General features: G+C 34.6%; 1 long non-coding RNA gene across 1 annotated transcript; it reads right to left on the bottom strand.

Annotated features, from left to right (window-relative positions):
- Positions 1 to 733: 733 nt before the first annotated feature.
- Positions 734 to 4,961, bottom strand: LOC129258261 (uncharacterized). The gene is made up of 5 exons (XR_010296686.1): positions 4,801 to 4,961; positions 4,050 to 4,232; positions 3,275 to 3,392; positions 2,743 to 2,857; positions 734 to 1,081 (listed from the first exon to the last, which is right to left on the bottom strand). It is a non-coding gene; the product is annotated as an uncharacterized LOC129258261 (long non-coding RNA).
- Between the last annotated feature and the right edge of the window lie 1,306 nt (positions 4,962 to 6,267).

Below are 6,267 nucleotides of genomic sequence, written 5' to 3'. Positions count from 1 at the left end.
CAGTTAGGACCAGTTGGAAACATGAGTTGTCAACTGGTGCCAGTTAAAACCAGTTGGAAACACAAATTGTCAACTGGTGCCAGTTAGGACCAGTTGGAAACATGAGGTGTCAACTGGTGCCAGTTAAAACCAGTTGGAAACACCAATTGTCAACTGGTGCCAGTTAGGACCAGTTGGAAACATGAGTTGTCAACTGGTGCCAGTTAAAACCAGTTGGAAACACCAGTTGTCAACTGGTGCCAGTTAGAACAAGTTGGAAGCACCAGTTGGAAACATAAATTGTCAAGTGGTACCAGTTAGAAACACCCTGCAATGTATAGCATAAACAAAAATGAATCATGTGGATATGTACATTCCCGATCTTTTACTCTTCTCATATAATCACTCCTTCGTTTTCCTTGCGCACACACACATTAGAATATTCGTACCAACACCCCCCCCCCCTCTCAGGCGGTTATTTCAATTATAAATTATCTTCAATTATCTTTACATTGAATGTCCACTCCTGTTATAACAATGTGCATGGACAAGTGAAATAATTATCCTTGCACATAGGACTGATGAAATGAATCAAGGTAAATTTGTAGCATTGTATTGAAACCTTGTTAATTTCCACATGCACAATATAACAGGATTGGACTGTAAACTTGCTCTGGTAAATCAATCCCTCAGTCTCTTGAAATCTGTACCAAAAAACATCAGAGAATGACAAAAGTCACAAAAAACATCTATATGGTATTTAAACTAGGAATTTAATGAAAGAAAATTATGTGACAAACTGTAACATGCTGTGTATAATTCTTGTATTATGTGTCAACAAAGATCATTAACTTACACAGTAAATATGTAGTCAATCCAATTTTTACATGCTAGCTTGGAGACAAAATTTGAATATAATGCATCTAAGCATTTACCTTCAATAAATAATATGTACTATTTTTAAAGGAATGATAAAGGAGTCTTTTTTTAATTATTATTTATTGAGATCTTGGGGCCCTCACTGGCTCTGAAGAGGAAACGTGAAACAGGTACCTTCCTTTCTTGTAGTGGCACTTGATCTTTGCTGGTAGATGCGATGTATCTGAAGATTAGAAAAAAAAACCAATGGAATGAAAAATAATAAGTACAGTGAATACCGTAATACAAAATTTCAGTGGTGTAAAATTATATCTGCACATAAAGAAAATACATGGGATAGTGAAACTTCTCTAAGTTCCATATTTCAATGATTCAATTATAAATGATAGACAGCACATCATCATTTTTATTACAACATGTATAGTAAGTTCACATGGTCTTGGGAATACTTCTGAAATTGACATCGCAGAGATGAAATTGCCTCGACCTTATACCTATACATTTATTTTAATAATAAAGACTTAGACTATGTATGTTTGCATATATGTATCTAGGAGTCTATGTTGCACATTATCTGCTAACATCTGATGGGTATTTCATGATTGTCAGTGCCGACTATTTCACTGAAATCATTGCTTTTGATTGGCTGAGAAGCACTGGCCTCTGACTGTTACTATGGTAACTGTCGGAAAAAGACAACTTGTTAATGCTGACAACTTTCAAAAAGCAGTTCCCAGAACATGTTTAAAAACGCAAGACAAAGCAAAAAAAAAAAAAAAATGAAATACTAAATTTTATCCGAGGATTAAAGGGATGGTCCGGGCCGAAAATATTTACATCTAAATAATACTTGAGTAAAATTCACAGAGCAAAATGATGAAAATTTTATCAAAATAGGATAACAAGAAGTTATTGAATTTTAAAGTTTATCAATATTTTGTGAAAACAGTTGTATGCACTTCGTCATGAATATTCATTAGGTGGGCTGATGTCACATCTCCACTTTCCTTTTTTTATGTTACTAGATGAAATCATAAATGTTTGATTTTTTCATACATGTGTAAATGATGCGTCTCCATTGTAATGAAATAAGTTGCGTCAATAACTAATGCACCTAATCAGTTGTCAATCCAATTGTCAATAGTTCTTGGTTAAAAATATCTTAATAAACCTAATCTCATATAATAAAATACAAAAGGGCAATTGGGATATGACATCATCAGCCAACCTAATGAATATTCATAAAGACATGCCTAGAACTATTTCACCGGAATAATGCAAATCTTTAAAATTCAAAACCTTAATTAGTTATCAAATTTTGATCAAGTTTTCAGCATTTTGCTCTGTGAATTTTACTCTATTTATTGAGATATGTTTCCAGCCTGGACCATCCCTTTAATTCTACATCTACGGTACCCCCACACATACTGGTAAGTCAGAGGTAAAAAACAACGAGAACCAATTTAATTTCAAAGATAAAAAAATACTTCAGCCTCCAGATTTAAGAAAAAATTCAGGAAATGTTATTTTAGTTCAGACTAATTGTGCACGTTTCATTTCGGAGGTCAATCTGAAATTATACTTCCAGTTCCAAATTCACGCCATTTGGTTATGCAAAAGCATGAATTAAAATTGATGGGCATGGGCCCATGTCACTGGCTAGCCTAGAGGACTCCATGAAGATAATTTTATCATTTTACATCCTATAAGGTTGCTCGTACAACTGTGTAAACAAAGATAGATTTCCCTCGGAAATCCACCTTTCCCATAATGATTTTTGGGCAAACATTAAATTTTTACATTTTGTAAGCCTTGATACTCTAAATGTGTACAAAGGCTTAAAAAAAATTAATTGTAAAATGTACAAATTGGAAATTTTCTTACAAAAAGGATCACTTGCTTGCAGATCTTGTCCTCACTGCCTCTGAAGAGTTCACGTGCGACAGGTACATTCCTTTCCTCTACTGGCACACATTCTTTGCTGGTAGATGCGATGTATCTGAAGAATTTTTTTCAAAAACAATGGAGAGAAAAATAATCAGTACAGTGAACAACAGCGAATAACAAATACGTATATATTACAGTGAATAGCAATACATGTCTACACCTAAGGCGGGCAAGGGTTACTACAGAGTGTTGTAAAATTCCATTTGCACTTTAAGAAAAATACATGGGATTGTGAATCAATTTTTACATTGTATTTTCATCACGGAGCCTAGACAAGCCTCCTATAAGGTTGCTCGTACAACTGTGTAAACAAAGATAGATTTGATTTTTCCTCGGAAATCCACCTTTCCCATAATGATTTTTGGGCAAACATTTAATTTTTACATTTTGTAAGCCTTGATACTCTAAATGTGTACAAAGGCTTTAAAAAAAATTAATTGTGAAATGTACAAATTGGAAATTTTCTTACAAAAAGGATCACTTGCTTGCAGATCTTGTTGTCCTCACTGCCTCTGAAGAGTTCACGTGCGACAGGTACATTCCTTCCCTGTACTGGCACACGTTCTTTGCTGGTAGATGCGATGTATCTGAATAATTTTTTTTTAAACAATGGAGAGAAAAATAATCAGTACAGTGAACAGTGAATAAAAATACGTCTATATTACAGTGAATAGCAATACATGTCTACACCTAAGGCGGGCAAGGGTTACTACAGAGTGTTGTAAAATTCCATTTGCACATTAAGAAAAATACATGGGATTGTGAATCAATGATTCAACTATAATGATAAACAGCACATCATCATATTTATTAAAAAAATGAGTAAGTTCACTTGGTCTTGGGAATACTTCTGAAATCGATGTCGCAGAGATCAGTCCTTCATGTTTATAATTCCATGGAGCTCAATAAATGGCTCTCCTTATGCCTCCGAATTTGCTTTCCTAGACACACTCAATTGTATAAAATGCTCAATTGTTGTAGATTGTTATTAAAATTGCAAATGCAACAGCTGTGTAGCTATTAATTAATCTGTGGTGAAACTAGGCTTGGGTCATGTACAAAAATATCGCGCTCCTCAAAAAAAAATTATAAGTAGGGTGTCCGAACTCATTATTAGGCCTAAAAAAAGTGCTAGAATTTCATATTTTACATCTTTAAAACCATTAAATCACCATCTCTTTTCCATAATTCTCATAATAGAAGATACACAAAGACCCCAAAAGAAAACTTGACATCTGAATTACCTAACTTACAGCCTCCTCATATGGAGGGCAGCAACGAAGTATTCGGATCTCCACTCCTGAGTCCTGGCGGTTCTGAGCTGGGCCTTCTTCTGGAAACTACCGGTACCCCAGGTCATGTTCACTGACTTCATCTCCTCCTCGAGGCTCAGTATGACTCCAGGTGGTTTTGGGTCTCCCTCTCTCCTGAAATACACAGTCAAAAAGTGATAAACAGCTATTCATGAAAAAATCAGACTCTTAAAATGGTGGAAAAAATAATGAATTTCGATTTTCGGCATTTCAAAATCTCATCAAAATCCTCAAATCGTGTGTAAAGTGATTGGTGCGCAGACACGAGGCGCTGGCCACTATCATAATGTTAAATCTGAAATTGAAAATCATAACTGGCTGAGTCTCAGATTTTTTCCAAGACCAAGAAAATCAGTTTCACATTCGATCACATATCTCTCTCATTTACTTATAACAATATATGGAACAATATCAACTGAAAGATTTTGTGAAATAAAAAGAAATTCATGTTAAATCTTAACACAAATCGTAAGGTCAATATGATTATGATGTATGTGCGCAGACTTGCACCGGCATGGCAGCCACACATCCACGCCCGGCTAGTCGCGGCCGGCAGGCAGCGCTGAGGGGCAGTAACAGGATGTCCTGACGAACTCTAACGTTACAGCTAGCCCCGCAGCTAGCTGCGAGCCGCGCCATTTAACAAACTACGAAAAGAAAATCATAGAAAATTGAAACTTACCTGTAGAGCCTACTGCGAATGTCTTAGCTTTCAAGTCATTGTCCAAATCTGGTCCGTGTGATTTCAGTGGTTGAATTATTATTAAAACGGCCTTCTTTACCCTTCTTTATCGCACTAGCACTCGATAAAAGTGCGGTGCAAATTAACGGCGCGGCGAAGATGGCTCTTTCAAATTCAAATTAGATTGGCGGTTTGCGTTTGGCGGCGCTGGTTAATTTGCATAATTATACGGACGATAGCAATCAGTGGCACTCAGTGCGCATGCGCAGGCCCGCCCGCGCCCGGTGATTGAAGGAAGATCTGCTGAGTCAGGAATAACGAAGGGGGGGGGGGGGGGGGTCTAAAGCAAGAAAGAAGTTTTAAAATAGAAATACGAACTTCTTAACATACAAATTTCTTCTTGTTTGGTTTTGGTTGGCAACCAGTCAAGAAATGACGATTTTTGCCTCTGCTTTTGGAGCTTTTTTTTTTCTTTGAAAGTTTAAGAATGAATTAGCTTAATATTTGTTCTTTATTTCTATTTTATTTATTTTCTTTTTATTTGAAAGATAAAGATAGCCTTGCTTAACATGGCAAGGTTGTAAACTAGCAATAAATATGCGCGTTATAAATAGAAAAAAAATAGCTATTATATTCACCTTCAAAAATATTTTTAAAATATCAGTGAGTTAAAAAAAGAAAAATACATTAATTTTTATGTGATTTGTAAAAATAGTGTAAAATAGTCCTCTTTAACTTAAATTAGAAAAAAGGGATTAAATAGGAAGAACTTTTTTTCTCGCAACAAATATCTAGGATAACAATTTTTTTAATGTAAACTAGAAAATTTCACTGAGAATAACATGTTTCGATTTAAGTTATATGGTAATATCGAACCACATACTTTAATGAAACTTTTCAAGGTGGAAATATTAAAATTAACATAAAGAATAATTAAGTTAGTTATTATGTAGATATTTTTTTCCTCTTATCCTCAATCGAGCTGTGTATAGGATGGATAAATGCATGGCATTTATTGTGGTAAAAGGCTGAATTACATGAATTTGTACAGAGCAAAATTTCAGTAAACAAATAAGCAACAAAAAAATAACAAAGTATACTAATGTATAATATTGGAAAGGGGATACAAAAAGAAAAGTATACAGGGGGGGGGGGGAAGTAATGTCAAAAGCAGGAACGGGCAAAGGTTGGGAGTAGGCTAAATGTATATACCTTTAACATAATGAACATTTTCACATAAATATATATTTAACCAATGTTGAATGAATAACAATACATGTAGATTAAAGAGTGGATTGTATGAAATAATACTTGCTTTTTTTTAAGAAAAGTAACGCTTTGTTGATGGTAACAATAATAATAGTTATAGGAAACACATTCATGAATGATAATCATAAAGAATTATCTCAAAAGGAATTAAAAACAAAGATAAGAGGACTTTGAAGTAATATGATCTGTACAAAAAAT

This window comes from Lytechinus pictus, unplaced genomic scaffold (assembly GCF_037042905.1).
Source record: "Lytechinus pictus isolate F3 Inbred unplaced genomic scaffold, Lp3.0 scaffold_19, whole genome shotgun sequence".
Taxonomy (NCBI): Eukaryota; Metazoa; Echinodermata; class Echinoidea; order Temnopleuroida; family Toxopneustidae; genus Lytechinus; species Lytechinus pictus.
Note: the sequence above shows the minus strand (reverse complement) of the source record. Positions and strands in the feature narration are given on the sequence as shown.